We start from the raw sequence: 21,945 nt of genomic DNA, 5'->3' as shown, positions 1-21,945 counted from the left end.
GTTGTTAGGCAGTTTATAGAACGCAGGATAGCTTGGTAAGCGTCTTCTCTGTGCCTGATATGACGTAACATTGTGGAGTATGCAGCATGCATGTTAAGTACAAGTGGTTGTATTTGGCTTGTTGCTGCAGCATTTTTGAGGATGTCTTAAAAAGCAGTTCTCATTCGATAGAGTTGGAGATGTGCAAATTATTGAAATCATCATTTCATGAAGCCCAAACTTTGTAACTTGAATTATTCTATTTAGTATTTGTTTATTTCTCTCCTCTCCTTCTCCCCTCCCTCCCTCCACCCCCCACCCCAGGACTTCAGAGCAGAATTCTTTTTCTGAAAGGAACAGATGCTGTTAACTTATCAGGACCTGATACTAAAAAGCCTACAAAAATCTTTGTGCTGCTTATTTTCTTTATTTAATCTATATGCAAAGCATATTGTAATTATTGCTGTTAGAGGGTTTTAAACTGATGGTTCCCCACCCTTTCTGTGCACAGGGGAGATAGATTAGGAATGCCAAATGGACAACTTGGTATAAAGAAATAATGACCACTGAAATAAAACAGGAGTTCAAATAAAAAGCAAACCACATACAAATGTAGAATGAAAATATCTTTTAGTAAAATGTTAGCATGCTGTACTTGGAACAGATGCCACATTAATTCAAAAGAGAGCCCAGAAAATGTGGCAACTTTACGATGTCAATGGAGAGAGCTGCAATAGTTCCTTTTCTCATTGTGTCAAGTTCTCAGTACCTCCAGGTCCAGTCCTGTTCCTCTGTATTTATTTTTCTGGGTGTATTCCATGTTAGCATACAAATAATAAATCCGTGCTCATTGTTTTTATTTATGTAATTAAATATATTATCATACTAGTAGATATTAGGGTAGAAAGCCCAGTAACTTATAACAGTAATGATTTTGGTTTCAAATATGTGTATCAAAATATTCAGAATCTGAGGTAAAAATTGATTTTTCTCATCTTTTAAGGCACATTTATGATAATAAGGTAGTTTAAGAATTGAGACTTTCAAAGAGGCCTATGCTTTTTTCTTTTCTTTTCTTTTTTCTTTTTCTTTTCTTTTTTTTTTTTTTTTTTGAGGCCCATCCTTTTTTGAATGTAGAATTTGGACAAGTTACAAAACTATGAGAATTTTGCATTTTTTTCTCATTTAAATTTGTAGTTATCATTGGACATTTGTTATGATTTTTAAGTAGCTTAGATTCATTCATTCCTTTTGCGGTATTCTTTATGGTGTTTGGGAAGAAGGAGAAAGGGTGTTGGAAGGGTACTACCATACACACTTGGATACTTCCAGGCTGACGTTCATTTTATAGAGGATTGCACTGGGACATCTCTGAATTGCCTGCTTGTTGCAGTGCATGGCTAATGTGATTCTGAGCATGGAGAGAGATGGGCTGGGGGTTCTTAATCAGACTTACAGTATGCCACTTCCTGAGCAGTGCAGTGACCTAATCACCAGGGGTGGGTCCTCTGCACCTGTAAAGTCTGGCGGGCATGCTTAGAAGAGTACTACTAGTTTTCTCTTAATTAGTCAAGGCAAGAAGGCTCACAGTCCATTAGTTTTGTTGAAAAGGTTAAAAGTTTTGTTTTCATACAATCCAGGTGAAGGGAAGTTTTTAGCATGGCAGTAAATAAAGCTCAGTGGTTGGGTATCTCCGCTGAAGCTGGAGCCAGTTTGCATGGGGCTGAAGTCCTGGCTTTGCCACCTATGAGCTCTCTAGTAATGGTCAAATCACTTCACTGTCTGTGCCTCTGCCTATGTAAAATATGAATAAATAATAGTACCTATATGGGTGCCTGGGTGGCTCAGTGGGTTAAGCCTCTGTCTTTAGCTCGGGTCATGATCTCAGGGTCCTGGGATCGAGTCCCACTTCGGGCTCTCTGCTCAGCAGGGAGCCTGCTTCCCCCTCTCTCTCTGCCTGCCTCTCTGCCTACTTGTGATCTCTTACAGTGTATCAAATAAAAAAAAATACATATAAATAATCTTTAAAAAATAATAGTACCCATAGCCTGAGGTTGTTAGGAGGAATTAATAAGTTAATGTATAAACTGCAGTAAGTTCTTGACACATATAGTATGTACTAAATAAATGGTAACTATTGTTAGGTATTACTTAACCTTCATTCTCAAGTTCTTTCTTCTCTTCTCAAGGCTTGAGACAAATGTTGCATAATGGGAAAAGAGCCTGAGCTTTGTGGTCTGACCCCTCAATTGGAATCTCTGTACAACCACTTAAAGTTGAGTGTGTGACCTTGGACTAATTATTTAAGCTCCCTTCAACAAAGATGTCTCTCATACATGCTGTATACCAAGCCCCGTGCTATTCTTTTGGACTTCAAGTTTCTTCATCTGTGTTGTAGGGTTGATAACACCAACCTTCTGGGATTGATGTGAAGATAAAATGAGGAAATTTAAGACACTTGATAAGTAATAACTGCTGTTATCATTATTATGGTTACAGTCCCTCTTAAAGTTTATGGGGGAAGAGTAAATATGGAACAGCTTAGCTGGAAAGGAGGTTTTTTTCCCCTGAAATGTCATGGTGAGAAAAGGTATGGGTGGGAGAAGTGTATCTAATGAGTCCTTGTTTGTGAAAGCTCTGGGAGAAATAGAAAATATGTGGGAATATGTCAGTTTTAATAGACTTTAAAAAATATTATAGGGCACTTTAAAAAAACTCTTAGTGATATAATAAGCCTTTTCTTGTACCAGCATAGTGATGTGGTTTACAGTAGGTCACTTAGCATGGAGTCAGTAGTAGACTAGGCATTCTAACTCAGAAGTCTAAAATCCTAATCAGCTGCTCAGTCCCTTGGGTCAGCTGCTCAGGACAAAGTGTGTGCTTAACCCTGAGAACACAAGCTTGAATGGAATAACTAGTGGAAACAATTGTAGAGGCACACAAATGCTTTCTAGTAATGATGGACATCATTTATTTGCCTTCTGATTTTGGGCATTTTGCCTTTGTGAAATTTCCTCTCATCTGGTGCCTGGTCTTTTCTTATGGCAATTGTTATTTTCTTTCTATATTTAATTGTCGTATGTTACCTGTATTGAGCCTAGAAACTGGGCCTGAGGACAAGTTGGTTATGAAAAAAGCCACTCTTTAAGTTTCCACCTTACAATGATCTCAGACTTAAGATATTTTGGTAAAGTATTTGAGTTTTTAATATGTCCATTAGTGGGCACGTGTGCATGTTTGTGTGTAGGTATCTATCTGGTAAGTGAAATAAGTCATTGAGGGAGGGGGAATGATCATTAAGTGTGACATAGAATTGATTTTATTTATTCACTACCAATTTGGAGCTGAAACTTTTTTGATCTTTGATCTGCATAGTTTTTTCCCTAGGATTCAGCAAATGTATTTACAATAGCTTACCACAATACCGTAAATATGGCATGTGTTACCACGGATGAGCATTTGAGTTAAAGTAGAATAATAGCTTCCATTAACTTTTTGTTCTTACTTACCCAACTGTACCAGTTCATAAAGGCCTAGGAGGTAGATAGAAGCATTTACTAGATTTTATTTTGTCTGTGTTCCTAAAACAACGTTTCTGCTTTCTGAGCAGAAATTCCAGCACGTTTGTTTTGATAACATGCCTATACTTTATCTCAACAGATATATTAAAAAAATCAAAGTTTTATAGCAGGCTATATAGTTTTCTTTCTTTTTTTCTTTTTTTAAGTAGGCTCCACGTGGGGCTTGAACTCAAAACCCTGAGATCAAGACTTGAGCTGAGACCGAGAGTCGGATGCTTAACTGACTGAGCCACCCAGGCACCCCAGTATAGTTTTCTTTCATTTAAAAAAAATTGTAATATTACTTTACAATTTATAGAGTGGTCAATAAGTGAAGCTTTGTAGTTTTAGAATTAGCATAGTGTATGCACAGTATTAAGGTTTCTTTATGCAGGGCTTACAAAAAAGTTGCTTCTCTTGGGTGAATGGAATTGTAGAAAGTTCAGAAGTATATTTCATTTCAATAAATAGAGGAGTTAGCAATAGGCCCTATGAGGCCTTTGAGGTTGACTTAAAGAATAGTACAATTTTGAAAATTAGTCTGTCTGATTTTAAATTTGTAAAAGTTGGGCTATTCATGTCAGGGCTGAACTCCTACTAGACTTATATGGGAACCTGTCTCATTCAGCCTGGTACATTAGCTGCTTCACAGAGAGACGCACGTCGATTGCATATACTCCCTCCATTGCCTTTCCGCGCCCCCTCCTTTGCTATCTCTTTGCCGTCTCTTCTCTGTGTATGCTATCCTGTCTGCTCTGCATCACTGCCTCCAAAGCCACCACTGTCTTCTTCTCTCTCTCTGAAAAACAATACAAAACACCATTGTAATTATTAGTTTTTTTTTTTAAAGATTTTATTTATGTATTTGACAGACAGAGATCACAAGTAGGCAGAGAGGCAGCAGAGAGAGAGAGGAGAAAGCAGGCTCCCCGCTGAGCAGAGAGCCCGATGCGGGGCTCGATCCCAGGACCCTGAGATCATGACCTGAGCCGAAGACAGAGGCTCAACCCACTGAGCCACGCAGGTGCCCCAATGTAATTATTAGTTTTTAAACAGAGCTGTTATCAGGACCTTGAGGCTTTAACAGTTTGTGGACCTCCTTATTTTGGGCCCTCAGCCAGGAGTTGGATAATTGATAGCTTAAAATCACTTGTGAAGTAACTGAGTATTTGTGAAACATTTTATATCTGGACTGAGGAAGAGAATAGAAAAAGACCTTTTACCTCAAAAATTGCTGTATTTTCTGGTAGGGAGTGAGGTAGGGGCATAGTCAAAAGGGGAGCTTTGAAGTTACTTAAACTAAGACGAGGGAAATAGGAAGCATTAATTGATTAGCTGGTTCTCTGTACTCCTGTGGACCTATCTGGAAGAGAATTTGGAAATTCTGGTGTTGCTGACCCTAAAAGTATTCCGGTTTAGTATGAGAGGATTAGTAGAATTTCTTTCTTTACTTTGTAAAATACAAAATATGGCTATTGTGCCTTGTTTTTAGGCATTGATTGCATTTCATTAATTGGTAATTGCAAAAAAAAAAATTGGTAGTTGCAAAATAGCAGATCATTTCCTCTCCAGATTTCTTGTAGTCGTTTTGAATTGTTAACTGAATTGTTTTGGTAAGTAAAGTAAAACGGAAATTAGTTGTGGTTAAATGTTAATGGCTGTATTGGATTTAAATTCAGTAGCATATTTGAGACAAGAATTTTAACTTTATGGGATTTTTAAAACTTCTTTTTATGGAAATTTAAAAACATATGCAAAAGCAGAGTGAATAATATTAGCAAATGCCACATACCTCTTAACCCAACTTCCAGTTATCATTTTACCAATGTTTATAGTGTGTGAAACATACAAGGAAAGTACTTTTATGTTTTTAAAACGGGCAGTACAAATAGATCTGTTGATATACTCAAAATGTGTGTGAGAATGTTAACTCTTTTCATACATTGTAAATTCAATGCCGATTATCACCCTTTATCATAATACTGCTTTCATTTGTCTTTTAACTTACTGGAGGTGTGTGAGCCACTACTAACTTAACAGAGAACCACATCTGCTGGAAAGATTGTAGTTTTCTTGTGCCTTCTGTCTGTAGAAACTTATGATTATTAGTTTTTTGAGTTTACTATCTTTCTTAGTTATATTTTTTTGTATGTACACTTGCCTATCGGCAACTTTCGTATGAACCACCAATAATGGTGTTTCCTAGAGTATGTAGAGCAACTTAAAATTGGAAATTCTTAGATCTTGTTTTGCATATTCTCCTTTGAATATTCTGTTTCTCTTTCCTATTTGTATATACCAACTGACTAAGGATTACATGTTATAACATGTAAAATAGTTTGTTAAGGAGGGAATTTTGACTGTCTACTATCCCTGGACGTGATAACGGTGAACAGGAACTTAAGTTGTTTTCTCGCTTGTTCACTCCTCTTTTGAGGGGTAGTAAGTCCTGTATGTGCCTGTAGTTGTGGGGCCTATTCATTACTAGTCAAGGTGATGGTAGTCATATTTCTAAATTTTTTGCTTTTATTAGTTTAAATTAGACCCACAGGGGTAATTATCCTACCCCAGTGCATGAGGAAGCATAGTTACTGGGTGTTGTGCATCTGAACCCCCGTGAAGTGCATTGAAAAGGTATCTCTAACGTTACGATGCTGTTTGGCATATTTAGTTTAGTGCAAGGAGTGTACTTACTTAACAGGACCGCTAATAAGCTTCCCTTACACCAAAGATATTTTTAAAAATTATACTTAAGATGACTTTGTAGTATTCCCCAGTAGAGTTCATCCAGAGCAGCAAAATCTTTCTAAAATAAAACTTATTCCTTTAACCGGTATTCATTTAAGTGGGTTTCTCTGTACTTGGTTTCCATGGAAATAGCGAATAGCTAACGTTATTTATAAGGTGGAAGTAAAATAGGGTGCCTAATGGGACCCCATGCTGCTCTGATGAAGAGACTTAGGAAAAAAATCCATGCTCATGGGATTTTTTTTTTTTAAACAAGGTTAATGGAAGCCCTGATTTCTGTCTTCTGTAACAGAACATATTTTTGGTTTTAAAGGCTAGCATTAATATCAAGCAAACTTGTTCTTTTTTTTTTGGTGTATATTGCTTTCACTTTCAACTTTTAGGACCACTTACTTATCAGCACGATTGAGGCTTTATGCTTCAGACTCGTGTTTCTTTGTGGTTTTTGTTTCAAAAGTTAAAATCCCCAGCATATTGTAGCTTTTTCAATTTCTCATTGACATTTCAAAGTACAGATACAAAGCTAAATGTTCATTAATGGTAGCAGCAATGATAAAGAATCAGTATGTTGGACTACATAGTTTGGTGTTTTGTTTTTACTGTGAATATTATGGAACCATATTTAGTTTTCAGGCCTTAAGTCAGGGTGCTTTTTTATTTGTGTTGTGTAGCTAGACCAGTGGAGAGAGAAAAGATTCTAATTTTCTCTTGGAGTTAGAAAGGAGGGAAATCTTAATTTCTCTTTCTTTAAAAAAAAAAAAAAAAAAAAAGATTGTTGCCAAAGCATTTTAATTGAAATAAATGTTAGTTCTTTTAGTCTTTGAATGTGGATTTAGACTAAACCTTGGCTTTTCCTCATTTCTTCGGTGAGGCCTACTCTTAGGTTTCTAGGCCTACAGCGAAGCCTTGCATTTCTTAAGCCCCTTCAAGTGAAAGAATATCATTCCCTTTGTGTTTGTGTTTGTGATTGTGTGTGTGTGTGTGTGTGTGTGTGTTTGTGTGTCTCACTAATTTTTCTATAGCCTGAAAGGCACCTGCTCATTTTCCAGCCTGGTGAATACAGCAGTGCTATATTGAGAACTGAGGCAGTATGGAACACAATAAGGTGCTATAATTTTTATTTAGTTAGTTTTGGTCGTCCTTGGCAGCTTGTGATTGTTACCATTTGTCTGGAAGTACTCTGTGATTATTCCTGGCTATCAATGCAGCAGGAGTTTTCTTCTGTGTTTTAAAAGCAAGGGTTGTAGTGTACTTAGGGCTCTTCAAGGGAGGAGTTTTTGTTTTGTTTTGTGTGTGTGTGTGTGTGTGTGTTTCTTTGGACAAGCTCCTGGCTATACTTGGGTTTACTGTGCTCTAATTTTTAAAAATTTGATGGACTTGATCTTGTTGAATTTTTGTGTGAGGTATTTTATCTCCAGCAATTTTCTAGTTTCTTCTGTATGTATTGGTTGGTGCTATTTTAAAAAATTTCTCCAATGTGTCAGTTGTTTTAGTTTAGCTTTTTCTTGTAAATTTTAAAAATCGGGTGTTTACCAGTGACCTTCCTCAGTGACTTTTATTTGGATTGTCTTTGTGCTTTAGAGACATAGGAATTTGGGTCTATTATCCCATTTCTGAGAGAACAAGTCCCAGTTGTTGCAGTTAGTGCAGTAGAAAGGGGTTTTGCAGATACAGTGCTGGGCATTGATCCTCCTCCTTGGTGCTACGGTTTACACCCAGAACTCCCATTAGTGTTAATAGGAGACACTTGCTTAAATCCCTGTACACCAGGATAAACCTAAACTCTTTTGTGGTGCCTTATAGATACCTGAGTTGTTTTTTTGTTGTTGATGGCAAGAGTTTTGGTCCTGAGGTTAGCTGATTATTAGGATAAGAGTTTGAGTTATCTTGGGATATGGGGTGATTTACTAAGTCTGATCTGTAATTAAGTTTATGTTATGATTAGACTCAGAAAACATTTACAGCTTTGTGAGCTGTGGAAGCTTTTGAAAAAGGATTTTTGTACTTTATAGCATGATGAAGCAAGATTTCTTCTTTCCATTTATTTCTCCTAATACTTCTCAACTATAATATAAATGATTTTACAAGTTTTTATACATATTGCAAGAGGACTTGGTAAAAACTATTCTTTTTATTTGTAAGCCTTCCTGTAATTACTCTCTGGCCTTTAAAGTGTTTTATCAGCTAATGTTGCTCACATTTTCAAACATAGTATGCACTGTCTTAGAGCGTGGACATTGCAATCACTGGTCAAGTGTTAGAAAATCACTATTTACTGTGATTATCTCTGAATTGTAGATTTTTGGTACTTTCATTTTATGCACGGTCATTTTATAAACTTTTCACTTATGCACGGTCTAATGGAAGGATTCCTAGATTGAGAGCAGTAAATCTGGATTTTAGGCTGAGCTTTGCCTCTTACTGTCTTTGTAGCTTTTGGCTAGTCATGTAGACTTCTTGGATTGCTGTTCCCCTGTGGAATGAAGGAATGGATTTTGTTCTCTGGGGTGTCCATTTTAGCTGTAGGCTATTTGAAGGCCTACTTTCCTAGGTACTGAAGGCAATAGAGGACCGTAAGGCAATGATTCCTAATCCCTACCCATCAGAATCTTCTGGGGGGAGTTAAAATAATACAGATATCTGGGCTCTAAATCAGACATCATGAATTTAGAATTATTAAGGGTAGGGCCAGTGAATTTATGTATTTTTTAAAAGTTTTAGATTTACTCTGATAAAAGTTTGAGAACTACTTGTGCAAGGCATTATTTCTACTCGTGTGTATGTGTGTGTGTGTGTGTGTGTGTATAGTCAGGGAGATAAGACATACAAGTTATGGTGTGGGACAGTATATGGCTAAATTTTAAGATGAATGTGAGAAATGATCAAGTATCTGAGAATTCAAAGAAAGGAAGAGCTGGGAGTTGAGATGGTTAGGGAAGGTCTCCATTTATCACTTGAATCTTTATCTGGACTTGAATGACTGGCTGAGCTTTGGCTAGGTGGAGAGACAGTAAGAAAGGTATTGTTGGCATAAGAAAGAACATCCCCCCAGTAAGTTTGGGGAGAGGAACAATTCTGAGGACAACTGTGGTCTTTATTTTAGTATTCTCTTAAAAAAAGATGCTGTAGATTTCCTAAACACTTTGAGGGAGTGAACCATGAAGATATTTTATGGAAGAGAGTGTTCCAGTCAGAGGGAAAAGCAAATAGAAGAGCCCTTAGAAGGGAACTTGTTTTGAGTTTTTGAAGTACAAAAAAGAGGTCAGTATGGCTAGAGCAGATTAAGCAGTGGCAGAGGGGAGGAGATGAGGTCTGAGAGTAGCAGAGGCCCAAATCACTTAGTTTTGGGGGCCATTTTAAAGGACTTCAGCTTTTTTTCTGAGTATTATGGGAAACCGTTGGAGGATTTTGAATAGAGGAGTAACTGGATCTGTCTTGGAGTTTGAAAAGGTACTCTGGCTGCTGAAAGAATAGACTATAGCAAGACAAAGATGGAAAAGAGGGAGGGCAGTTAGGAGGCTGTTGTAATAATCTAAGTGAAAGGTGGTGGTGCCTTGGATCAAGGAGGCTGTAGTGGAGTTGACACAAGTGGTCAAAACCTATGTATTTTGGGGCACCTGGGTGGATCAGTGGGTTAAAGGCTCTGCCTTCAGCTCAGGTCATGATCCTAGAGTCCTGGGATCGAGGCCCGCATTGGCTCTCTGCTCAGCAGGGAGCCTGCTTCCCCCTCTCTCTCTGCCTGCCTCTCTGCCTACTTGTGATCTCTGTCAAATAAATAAATAAAATCTTTAAAAAAAAAACACCTGTGTATTTTGAAGGTGGAGGCAAGGTGATTGGCTATTAGATTGGATATAGGGTGTGGAAAAAAGAGGAGTAGAGGAGTGAAGCATGACTTTTAAGGTTTTGGCCTGAAGGGACGGAGTTGCCACTTACTGAAGTGGGGATGACTCTGAAGAGGAGGTTGGGAGATAGGGTGTCAAGAATTTACTTTTGAACTTGTTGAGCTTGAGAAACCTATTTGGCAAGTGTTGAGTGGGCAGTTGTGTATATGAGTTTGGAATTCAGGGAAAAGGTCTGAGCTGGAGATAAAAATTTGGGAGTCACCAGTGTATAGATCCTTTTCTAGCCATGAGAGTGGGCGAGATTACCTGATGGGAAGCGCTCCAAGAACTGAGTCCTGGCGCAGTTCAACATTTTGAGGTCTTGAGAGATGATGTTGCTTCAGTAGAAAAGTTTCAGCCCTCACTTCCGTGTTTGATCAATAGCATCTCACCTGGTGGATCATTCCTTCCTTCTTGAAACCCTTTTCTCTCCTGACTCCCTGGACACCACCCAATCCCGACATTCCTCCAGATCTCTCTGGCCACTGTTCTGTATTTCTTATGCTGGTTTCTTCTCATCATTGGTGATCTTAAGAATGAAAGGAGGGCAAAGCCCTAATGGAGTGAGTCTAGTAGAGGATGGGGAGAAGGAACTAGGGACAGTCATATGGTTAAATGCTCTATAAATGGGAGCATAGACATGAGACAGTAACTAGAGAAGGATATGGAGGCAAGGGAGGCCTTTTTTCTTTTTTTTTTTTGAAGATGGAAGAAACAGGGCGCCTGGCTGGCTCCAGTTGGTGGAATGTATAGCTCTTGATCTCGAGGTTGTGAGTTTGAGCCCTGTGTTGGGTATGGTGATAACTTAAAAAGTAAAATCTTAAAAAAAAAAAAAAAAAAAAAAAAGGTGGGAGAAACAAAATGATCCAGTAATGAGGGGAAAATTAATGGTTCTTGAAACTGAGAGGAGAAGTGCTAGAGGGATGTCCATGAGAGTGTAAGACTAAGAGAGATGGGGGACACAGGGATGATTATGGGATCGGGACCTAAAAGTCTAAATTTCATTAAGCAGTATTCTACTTTTTCTTCTGAGTACTTATTTGCATTTAAATTTATTTCAAACTTATTATGCTTTCTGTTAGAAGTTAGGAAGGGCAGATAAAAAAGCAGTAAAACTTATTTTGTACATAAGATTAGCGTATCAGCTTGGTATAGTAGAAGAGAAGAGATTGAATCTTTTGCGTAAGGTGACATTTTAAAGTGTCTTTGAATGACAATTATCTGTGCTATTTTAGTCCCTTATCAAAATTTATGATTGAGCACAGACTATAAACTTAATTGTTTGAATTTGTAGTGGGATGAATTTTAGCCTAATTTAAAACATGATCTAATGTTAAACCTTTTTTCTGCAAAATTTGTTTATTATTTAATATATATGTTCTTCATACACAAAGGTTTTAGATATTTTACAAAAGGTACTTACATTGTTATTAATCACCTTTGATTTATTGATGGTATTTTAAATTTTACAACCGTATTAGAAATCTGAGTGATTCATTTCTTTACCAGCTCTAATTAAAGCAGCTACCTATGAAGTTCTAGAGAGGTGAACCATCTTCAGTTTGCAAAAATCATGGGAAATTATGTTAGCAAGATCATATTCACCTTTAAAAGCAAAAATAATTTCATTTAGTCTAACTTACGTGTTTTGAGTGCATTTTTTAAGAATAAATCTATGTTTGAAAAATTTAAGCAAATATGGTTAAAATTTTTAACTACCTCAGCTATGAGTATGAAGAATATGTGAGAAATTAAGTGGACTTTTAATCACCGTAACATGAGGAAATCAAACTTGCATTTCAGACTTAAATACATCTTGCATAAAGGTAGTGTTAAAATACACATTTACATACAGATTTTTTTTGCTCACTCACTCTTACTAAATTATAGAAATAAAATATTTTTTTAAATCAGTTTTCAAATGGTAGTCGATTAATCAGTCTTCAGAAGAAACACGCTAGTAGTTGGGATGCATGGTGTTTAAAAATCACTAGTCTAAAAAATGATTTTATTTTATTTATTTATTTTTTTGGTATCTGAACTTCTGTGCAAATCTTGTTAAAGGTGTGGGAATTCTTATACATATAGAACTTAACATATAGTATTGTAGGGTTGACAAACCCCTCTGAAACCCATTCATGAGGATCCCTTAGGCATGAGGGATCTCAAGTTTTAAAACCTGCCCTGTATAGCTTACTTATAATAATTTTTTTTTGAAACTTTATATGGAGACTTTTCCAAAAAGTATTTTGCCGGTATTTAACTGTAATTTGTTTCTTAGAAGTGTTACTCCTGCACCTGGTTAAGAGGTGGTGAGGTCTAGTGGAAAGGCCAGCTCAGTCAGAGGAATCTCTGGGTCTGTAAGCTTTTCTCAAGCTTTACAACCAATTGGATTGTGACCTTCAGGGAAGTCACTTAACCTCTCAGGCTTTGATTTCCTATGTGACATCTACAGTCCCTGCAAGCAATTTTATGAGTAGTTTTATGATATCATGGTTTCATGATATGGTAAAATTCTTAATCAATTTGGGATTGACTCTGCTATTGATTTTTGGAGAAAATGCCCTAAGAGGTAAGGTGTACATCCATTGTGTCTTTTTACTGAATATGACTTTTCACAAGAGTTAATGTGACTCTACTTTCTCAAATGCCATATAAGTAAAAGTAAAAATCACAATTCTATCCTGATCACTTTGAGTTTCAACATATTTCATATGTTCTGGTTATAAACCATTGTTATTCTGAGTGTTGGAATTGTCATGTCCAATTCTGTGGCTTGTTTTTTTATTCTCTTGTGTTTTTTTGAGGAACAGAAGTACTTAATTTAGTACAATGTATCAGTCTTTTCCTTTTCATTACATTTTAAAATGGCAATATCTTCCTCTCTTATCTATTGTTTTTAATCCAAAGTCATTCATTTAACAAATAATGCTGTGGGGGATTGATGCATAAGAAATTATCACCAGCATGAAAAAACTAACAAGAAATGTCTCATAGGAAAAATAAGTCATCAACAGAGTTAAGGGTCCACTCAGTCACTTCATTCATTTAACAAATATTTACTGAACATTTACTGTGTGCCTGGTACTGAGTGGTACAGAATCCTGTAGGTACTATCTGTAATGTTAAGAATTCACTTTTTAAAAATTGAGGTATTACTGACTTGTGGCATTATATTAGTTTTAAGTGTACAGCATAATGTTTGATATGTGTATGGATTGCAAAATGAATACCACAGTAAGTTTAGTAAACCTACATCACCACACCTAGTTAATAATTTTTTCCTACCGAGAATCCACTTTTAAAAAATAATTTTTTAAAAAGACTTTATTTATTTATTTGACAGAGATCACAAGGGAGAGAGAGAGGGAGAAACAGGTTTCCCACTGAGCAGAGAGCCCGGAGGGGCTTGAGATCATGACCTGAGCCAAAAGCAGAGGCTTTACCCCACTGAGCCACACAGGCGCCCCGAGAATCCACTTTTTAATGACCACATCATTCTATGGACCTTTGCATGATTTTTTTTTTGGTTGGAAGTCATTCTAATCTTGGTGATTAAAATAGCCATTTATATGGACTTGAGAACTTTCAGAGGTACTGCGCTAAAGAAAAGGCAGGATAAAACAGCAAATTGAATTTCTTTTGGAAATGAATGTTAACTGCTTGAACTGGGACCCTTTTAAGTTATTTTACTGCATGTTTGGTCTGACTGTACTTGATTAAATAAAAATTTATAATCTGGATGACATGAAGATTTTTAAAAATATATCCCTTGAAATGAGAACACTACTGAAGTAACATCAGTTAACAAGCACACTATGTTTAAAAACATAAGGAGGTTTTAGAGCATGCTACGTGGAGTTTGAATAATTTAATAGTAAAATATTAGGAGAAGAGTTAATTTTTGTTTCCTAATGTTTTTTAAATGAAAAAGAAGTTTGAAAAAAAAAAAGTTTGGGGTGGGGAAGAGTTAAAAATAAATAATATAGGGGTGTCTGGCTGGCTCAGTCAGTAGAGCATGTGAGTCTTGCTTCCAGGATCATGAGTTCGAGCTCCACGCTGGGTGCAAAGATTACATAAAAATAAAATCTTAAAAAACAAACAAAAGCAAAAAAAAAAAAACAAAAACCCAAAACAAAAACACCCCCCCCCATAAAAACCAAAAACCAAAACAAAAAACCCTGAAACAAACCAGTATAGCTTGACTTGGCTCTTCTAACTTTGAAGTCAACTTAATGGAGTTTAGTTAATCTTAAAAAATGCAATTGATAATATCATCATTGAATGTTTGAGCAAGATTCCCAAAACCTTAATTTTCTTTCTGGCTCTATCACTGATTAAATATGTGGCAAAGAGAAAGGCATGTTTGTGTTACATAGCTTACAGTCTGAAGTGGTGAGACTTGAATAATTTAAATGAAACATGTAATCGAACTTACGATGATACATACAAGACGTTGTGAATTTTAAAGCCTTGTATCAGACAAGTCAATTTCAAGATTAATTGAAAAGCCTTTTAAAGAGACCAAACTAAGGGTCAGTGCTGTAACCTTAATTTGTTACTAACAAAGCAATGAACAGGGAAGACCATTTGTTGGGGATGAGCTTATATTTGTGTTTTATTTAGATGAGGTGCATTTTATTTTTGTGCGTCCCTTAGGAAAGGGAAACTGTCAACTACTTACTTTTCCTTGTCTTGGAAAATTTGCAGTAAAGTGAAAAATGGAAAATTAGAGATTTAACTGCCTTTGAATTTTTTTCCTTGCTGTGAAAACTACCTCTTTTCCCTTTTTTGAGGTGGGGTGGTGGCTAAAGCTGTGGAGATTTTTGTATGTTTTACTTTTTCTTCTTAAAGTCAGATAGAAATCTTTAAGTCTTCAGCTTTTTTTAACGTGTCATAAGTCTGTGTTTATAGTCTAATTCCATTTTCCCCTTCTTCTACTGTAGGGAGCAAGAGAGCTGAAGGAGAGCCCGTTTCCCCAAAATTGGTAAGTACTTTCACGAGGGGGAGGGATAATGTGCCTGATGCTAGTTGGGTAGTAATTCAAATGATCAGTGATTTTTTTTTTCTTTTTCCCCAAAAAGCTCTCTCCTAGAAATGAGGCTTTACTGTTTGCACTGAGTGAAAGTGAATTTTTGTCTAATTTCACATAGCTATATCTCAAATGCATTTATGTTTCTAATAATACTGCTGGGCTTGCATGTTCCTACATTCGATAACCTGTTAAAATGTAAAGATCCCCTTTGCCAAAAATGTCCTTTATGCAGTGTTTAAAGCTGAAAATTCTAAAGTCAGGAATTTCAAAAGTTTAGGTTCCTATTGTGTTTTGTATTACTTAATATGCTGTTAAATTTGATGGCCTTAGTATGTGTGCAAAATGGCTAGGTTAATGTAACTATGGGAACCTCGACTTTGAAATTTGGGACTCTTAAGCATTTATATCCTTAAATTTAATGCTGGATTGGCTTCATGTCTGATATTATATTTTTAGTGTGTGTTGTTTAGATAATTCTAAAAGAGGAAAAAATAAGAGAGAGAGTGAAATGTAGCAGTGTGGGGGCATATAGGCAAACATATTTTTTTCCTAAGATCTACTTTAGTATCTACTCTAACAGCTTATAGATCATCACACTTTAATCATTTTTTTGGAATGACTAATTCAGGATTGGAAATCGCACAGGGCAGTCTAGTGACCAAGGATCAAACAAATATTAACCTTATTTGGAGAGCATGTATTATAATCAAAAATTAAACCAGAGAGCCGGAATAGGATCATTCCCTAATACAAGGCAACTTGTTTTTGTTTTTGTTTTTTAAATTCTCTCTCTCAAATTTTAATTAATGTAGTGGCTGGAGTAGATATTTGGTTAAGGGTTCTTTTTGATAATTCACTGTCCTTGAGGTGTCTCTCTTACCTTTTAGGGATTGGGCTTTGAACATGAAAGGGAGGCATTTGAACCAGTTAACCTTGCATTTTACTACGTTTTTATTCTACTTGCCTTTCTCTCATGGAACCTTTTTAAATAAATAATCAAGACCCTATAGTCCTTTTCTTTGAGATGTGATAGAATCACAGAATCTTAGAGAGGGGACCCTAAGGGCTTTTCTCTTCCAGACTTTTACCGGTGTGGCAGTTTCTTCTCCTATATCCCTGACAGATTGTTATTCGGGTACATACTGAATACTACATTTAAAAAAAATGTAGCTCATTATTTTCTGTAATGTATTCTGAGGAATTCTAGTTCCTCAGAAATGAGTAACTATTATTGAGGTGGGGTGGGGGTGGGAAAAATGTTCTGTGGTCAAATAATTTGGGAAATGCTGCGTTAAACAAAGTTAAACAGGTTTCTTTACTGCAGGACTTCTCAGAACCTTTAATATGCTAATGTGCATTGTGAATCTCCAAGAGGGGGATATGATATGCAGCATTCTTGAATACTTCTAATGACAGGGAGCCCACTACCTCATAAGGTAACCCATTCCTTTTTCGTACAGCTCTAATCCTTAGCTCTTCCTTAAATTGATTTGAAATCTATCCTCCCGTAACTTCCACTTCTATTAAGTGCTTATTGGTTATGCCAAGATGACCACACCCTCTGGTGTTACTCTTTGTGTAGTAAATATTGATATGTTTCTGGCCAGGCTTATCTGGACAATTTTTTATCATTAAATAGCATTCTAGTAAATGTGGCAGTCAACTCTAAAATCTCTGCCTTGTTGTCACTGTGCTCTTATATACTACTCTCCAGACTCCATTCTGAATTTCTATGAGTTTTTTAAATTTACTTGCAATGTTCTTAGTGGGTATAGTTGGGCTGATTTTAGTAGACTTGCTTGATTTCTGTAAAGAAAGGTAGGAAATAGAAGAATGTGTATATTAGCTAGGAGTGGGCCCAGGGATATGAGGTAGAAACTACATTTCAGGATGAGCATTGGTGGTAGATAGAGATGTAAGACAATGCAGCCGACCATGATGAAGAGGGTGCTACTGGGAACCCCTGACTTGATGCTGTGTTGCGATGGTGTAACCTGTGTAGGGATTCCTTTTCTTTTTCTAAATAAGGATCTGGCCCCTTCCCAAAAAAACAACACACAGAGGAGAGATTTTTCAAACACATTCAGACATTATCATAAATCTAATTTTGTGTGTGTGTGTGTGTGTGTGTTTATGTATATGCGTATAAATCTAATCTAATGGCTAATGGTTAGGGCAACATCAGTCTCACTAGCTGAGGTGATTTTTGTCAACAGCTATTAATATCAAGACTTGAGCATAGTTACCTTGCCAGTGTTGGAGGGTAGCCTCTGAAATCAGGATTGCCAAGTTCTTTGTGCAGTAGTATTTTCTGTTGACATGTTGAGAGTCACCAAAGAAGTACTGTCATGAAAATAAGAAAACAAACATTGTATTGTTTTTTTAATGTCATTTTATTCATGTTAGTAAATACTAGTTTTCATTAAGTGCTGCTAAAGAGCTTTATCATCTGTGATAATTTTTAGCACTATTAGGTTAAAAGTTAAAGATACTATTTATGTCTCAGCATTTTTGTGCAAACTGAAACCTGATATTTTAGTGTTTGACATGTGACAAGTAAGGACACATAGATCTGTCAAGACTTTCTACTTTTCTTAAATTTTATTTTTAAGTAATCTCTATACCCAGTGTGGGGCTCGAACTTATATCCCCAAGATCAGGAATCACACACTCTACTGACTGAGCCAGCCAGACACCCCCTACTTCTTTTTTTAAAAAATTAAACCTACTCTAGACAGTATTCTGCATAATATATAGATCAAAAGTGGAGTCTTGGGGCACTGGGCTGGCTTAGTCAGTAGAGCATGAGACTTGATCTCAGGGTCATGAGTTTGAGCCCCACATTTGATGTAGAGTTTTCTTAATTAAAACAACAAAACAAAACACCAACTGGAGTCTTACACCAAGTTAATATTTGGTATAGACCACTGAGCTGTCCATTTTTAGGGAATTCAGTCTAGGGGCACAGTGTTTTATGGGCTTATTGTTGGTTAATGAAAGTTGGTGGACAACTTGAGTTTTGATGGGAAAAAAAGTTTATACCAATATAGGAACAGAGCAGTGTTTCTTAGCAGTACATTCAGAGGTACAGCATTACTACATTATTAGAATCATAATGAAAGACCTAGAGGTCACATATCTCTAAGCACAACTGTACCCAGCAAAATAGTTAGAAAGCCCTTCCTTAGAGAGTTTGAAAATAGGGAAGCCGACAGTCTTCTCAGCAATATACTGTGTTGAGAAGTTTATTAGAAAGTTGATTTGTATGAATGAAAGAGTTAAGTATGTTAAGAATAGCATAGAACTTTGTAGTTTACAAAGGGTTTTTCAAATAAGATCATCTCTTAAACCTCGTAACAGTTTTATGAGTAGATGATATTTTTCCCGTTTTTCTGATTTATAAGCAAACAAATTAAAAACCCTGAGGCTGAGAGTGGTTACACAGCAAGTAAATGGAATCCATTTTTTCTTGTTTTAGGGGGATGGTGAGTGTGCTTTCCATATATCACAGCTGTCTTTTTTTTAGTCGGATTTGATTATTATTTTTGTTTTGTTGGTTTGTGAAGTTTTTATTTGTTTGTGCTTTTGGTTTTATGTTCTTTGAAGGTGAGAAGCCGCTAGGTGTCCCAGGAGTTTGACATGTATAGTTCTGAAGATAACATATATTAGTATTTTGAGCTAGGCAATTGCCCTCTCTGATGGTAGCGTTTAGAGCTGCTAGGTGGTAAAAGGCCTTGTATCTCAGTAAAGTGTGTCTATTACTGCTTTATGAGTCTGTTTATATTTACCTTGTAGCAACTGATTTGTTAGTTGTAACTTACTGGAATTGGTCAAAATACGATAAATGATGTTTTTACAAATTTAGCAAATAAAACCTTTTCTATGATGCTATAAACTGCCCCCAAATTGTCATCATATGATAGCTGCATAAATTTTCTAAACCCCCAAAATAATTTTTAAACGGGTTCAACATGCGCCTGCCTTGTTTTTATAAGTTATAAATATATGTATATAATGTGTTTCTTTAGGTAGAGACCAATCTCTTAAAACTGCTATCCAGAAAGAGAACTTTTTGAAGAAGTAGGGTATAAAATGAATTTTCTCATCCTTCATAGCTTTTCTATAACAAGTCACTAACTTTTTTAACCCTTCAGCTTTATTTTGAAATAAAATGAATAATTGGCATTTAGTCATGGCCAAATAAAATTTTGTGCCTTTCTGTGTGTCTAATAAGCAGACAACAATCTGATGAAGGAATAAAAGCTGTCAGCTCCTCATTAACTTGAGTTACGGGCTTCTTATCCTGCGAGGCACTCTTTGACATTTAGAGCCTCCAGGTTAAATCCTGGTTTTACTTCTTCTTTTCCTGAACATTTTGTTTCCTCGGTATCAGATTTTCTGAGACTTTAGCCATCTTCAGCTAATTTTTTTAAATTTAAAAATAAATGGATATTTTCTGTGGAAAAAAATGTCAAAACATCAATAATCTGAAAAACTGAAAGTAACCCTTAGTGCTACCACCCAGAGATAACCAGTAGCAAATTATGAAAGTGCCACCCAACCTGAACTCTTGACAGCTCAGAGTATACCTGTTTCTACAGATCTTTGTCAGTTTGATAGACAAAACTCATCTTCTTAAAATTTACATTTCTATGACTATTGAAGATGGATGTTTTTCATGTTTTTTGGTCATTCTTATTCTTCTATGAGCTGCTTTATTCATATTTTTAAAATTTGTAATCACTGTAACGTATAAATTATGTTAACCCTTTGTTTTGTATGTTGTAAGTTCTATATTGTAAGTTCTCCCTGTTTTTTAACCTGTTCTTTGTTTCCAGAGTTTACATGTGGAGTTGAACTATACTGTTCTGTGTTACTATCAGTAAAATCAAATATGGCCTTTTTATTGTTGAAAATACTCCTTTAACTTTAAGGTGATTCTTAATTTGACAAAAAATTATAAGAAATCATTTTTGGTCATGTTTTCTAATAGAACCTTGCAAAAATCAAAACTAATTCAACAAATTCAAGTTGAACTCTAATATATATGTGTGTGTGTGTGTATATATATATATATATATATATATATATATATATATATATGTTGCAAATTCAAATAGGAAGATTATTTTACTATTTAAAATTAAAGGGAGAGCCCTAGGTGGCTCAGTCATTGGAGCATGTGACTCTTAATCTCAGGGTTGTAAGGTCAATCTGCCCCTTGGGTATAGAGATTACTTAACAAAATCTTACCAAAAAATAACAATAAAGTGATGCTATAGTTTTAACATTTACTTTTGTATATAGAGTACACTTACATGACAAGAAAAACCCCGGTCTTAGTAACTTCATGATTCTGATAATTAGTTATTTATTACAGTTCTATAGGTTTTCTAAGATAATAAGTAGCTAAAAAACTGCTTTTGTAGTTTATCAAAATATATCTCCTTTTGCAAATGGTCTCCCCTAAACGTGCTGTCTTTTTTTGGTTAATAATTTTTTGGTTGATAGTATGATTGTATAGTAATCCTTTCCTAGCTCTATGGATGTTATGTTTGAAGGAATTTTATATTTTTGACATTTACTATTTTTTAAGTTAGAGTGTGTTGGTATTACATAACAAAAATAAATCCTAGGGGAAAGATTGCCAGTGATGTTTTAAGTCTAGCAAGATTAAGCAAATTTAATGAAAATTAATATTCAGAGGAATATATTTTCTAGTTATTGATCACATTGTAACTATTAAGGAAGGTTTTAAAGAAGTTTTAAGAAAACTTAGGTTGAATATGGACTTGATCCATAGGTAAATAACTTTTGGAAAGTGTAAAAAGATTATGAATCTCATTGAATTGGTTTAAGGAGTAGTGGTTCTTTCAGATTCCTGATTGTTCCCTTCCTCGGTTTATAAGAATGCTGAAAAGCTGCTGTAGCTACAGGTTTTATAGGTACAAAGAGGAGAAAGGAAAGAAGTAAAGTTTAAATTTATTTTGGCAAAAGCAAACTTCTGCTTTGGGAGGTTGCCTCAAATCATGTCTAAGGCCACATTCAAGGAAAAGGAAAAAAAAATTAAAAGAGAAATTAGTCATTGAGTTCTTTAAATTGTGGTGATGAGCAGAGAAGAATGGGAAAGCTCACATGCACAAGTTCAGACCTTTGACATTATTGCCACAGTTACACACACAGCCAAAAGAGATGTGCTGGCAGGTGTGAGGAAGATGGTGTTCGTTGTCTGATCCATTGCTAGACCACCACCTCTATTAGACATGAGAGGTTTATTTTTTTTAACATGCTTATTGTAACTTTATGCAGAGCAGAGTTAGATTGCATTGTATCTGTGTAAAGTATTAATTTGTTAAATGTAAACCTTTAGATGATATGAGAATTTTCCTGTTTTGAGTTTTATTTTTAAAATAGAGTAAGAATCTATCTAGACGAAATCACACCAGTCTTCTTTAAACTCTGAGAGACCCTGAACTTTCCAGTTCACTCTGTGTGATGTTTAAAAATGTATGACCCTGTTGTTGTGTGTCTCTAAGGACAGTGCATCCTGGATGGTTGTAGTCTTGACCTCTGGATTCCCAGCTCATCTGAAGAAGTGGTCTTGTTCAGCTCTGTGTTCTGTGTCCTCAGAATGCAGGATGTACCATGATGCTGAGCATGTAAGCATGCTTAGATGTTTTCATGACGAGATTAAACCCCCACCGCACCCCCGTTTCTTACTTACTTGAAGTGTTTTGTGGAG

The 21,945-nt window shown here is 35.9% G+C and overlaps 1 protein-coding gene across 15 annotated transcripts in view; it reads left to right on the top strand.

The window, feature by feature from the left end:
• Nucleotides 1-21,945, top strand: part of LOC132008453 (PHD finger protein 21A) — a 192,697-nt gene that overhangs the window by 13,443 nt on the left and 157,309 nt on the right. For 11 of the 15 annotated variants that reach the window (XM_059387098.1, XM_059387095.1, XM_059387099.1 and 8 more), the window contains exon 2: nucleotides 15,115-15,155. The gene's annotated coding sequence lies outside the window, so the exon portion shown is untranslated. Of the gene's footprint in view, nucleotides 1-15,114; nucleotides 15,156-16,512; nucleotides 16,640-21,945 lie in introns of all 15 variants that reach the window. The other 4 variants (XM_059387085.1, XM_059387087.1, XM_059387088.1 and 1 more) reach the window with 2 other exon arrangements.

Source organism: Mustela nigripes, unplaced genomic scaffold (assembly GCF_022355385.1).
Source record: "Mustela nigripes isolate SB6536 unplaced genomic scaffold, MUSNIG.SB6536 HiC_scaffold_148, whole genome shotgun sequence".
NCBI lineage: Eukaryota > Metazoa > Chordata > Mammalia > Carnivora > Mustelidae > Mustela > Mustela nigripes.
The sequence above is the reverse complement of the archived record's forward strand: the minus strand, read 5'-3'. Positions and strand labels throughout refer to the sequence as shown.